This window comes from Tenrec ecaudatus, chromosome 11 (assembly GCF_050624435.1).
Source record: "Tenrec ecaudatus isolate mTenEca1 chromosome 11, mTenEca1.hap1, whole genome shotgun sequence".
In the NCBI taxonomy this organism is placed as follows: Eukaryota; Metazoa; Chordata; class Mammalia; order Afrosoricida; family Tenrecidae; genus Tenrec; species Tenrec ecaudatus.
The window spans coordinates 62,049,407-62,050,486 of NC_134540.1; the positions used below are offsets into that span (position 1 = coordinate 62,049,407).

At 44.5% G+C, this 1,080-nt stretch overlaps 1 non-coding gene across 1 annotated transcript; it reads left to right on the forward strand.

The window, feature by feature from the left end:
• The first annotated feature begins 214 nt into the window (after positions 1 to 214).
• On the forward strand, positions 215 to 378 carry LOC142461760 (U1 spliceosomal RNA). Its single transcript, XR_012786959.1, has one exon. It is a non-coding gene; the product is annotated as a U1 spliceosomal RNA (small nuclear RNA).
• The last annotated feature ends 702 nt before the right edge of the window (positions 379 to 1,080 follow it).

Here is a 1,080-nt window from a genome sequence, read left to right on the forward strand (position 1 = left end):
TCTCTATTGTTCTTGGTTGAGCCAGACGTGATTATATGTATTTTATTTGCACCTTAATAGATTCCATTTTCTCATAGTTCTCATATTTCATATTTTTCATATTTCTCTTTTCTCATGTTATATGTAAACTTTACCAATACATTTTCTTTTGGATGATAAAATTGTTAGCTTCGTTTCCACAATTATGTCCTCTTGCTTTAATTATTACCTTTCTATACTTACCTGGCAGGGGAGATACCATGATCACGAAGGTGGTTTTCCCAAAGCGAGGCTTATCCATTGCACTCCGGATGTGCTGACCCCTGCGATTTCCCCAAATGTGGGAGACTCGACTGCATAATTTATGGTAGTGGGGGACTGCGTTTGCACTCTCCCCTAATTGAAAAAAAAATTATCTCCTTTCTCCATTATCTCCTTCCTACAGCCAAGCATGGGATTGAAGACAATAGCCAAGTGTAGGATGTAGGAGCCTGACTAGGTGGAAGAGAGTGTACGGTCTAAATTTTGAAGCCTAAGCAAAGTGAGGTTTCCCTTGGTGTGGTGAAAACCAAATGCTCCACCCTCCTCAGAGTGGCTCATCATAGCCTAGTGATGTAGTTAGTGTATTGTGCCAATCTGGGAGATAAACACATGTGGGGTTAATTGAAAGGCGGAGGGATAAATGACTCGGTGAGCCTCGCCTTTCTAGTTCCCGGGCCTCTTGCTTTCTGATGGTCGGACTGGGTGCAGCTGCCTTAGCCAGTTCCCTGCTTCAGCTGGCCAGGCTTACTTCCTGCAAGCCATCCCCAAGGAGAAGCCACATGGACCTACCCCAATGCAGCCCTGGGTGCCGGAGCACTCGAGTGGAGCCCCTGCCAGTGCTGAGATGCTTAACCATTCACAGATTCACTGATTCAGCTTTCCTCCTGCAGTCGGTGTCTTGACCTGTATTTTGTGAGATGGAGCAGGACCTTGTGGATTAGTGTCAGACATATGGGTTAATGTTGGACTTGTGGGCAGCACTAGGTTGGGATGTTTCCTTGATGTGCACTTAACCTTTATATAAAACTCTATCTTATGAGTTTCTGTAGATTTGTTTCT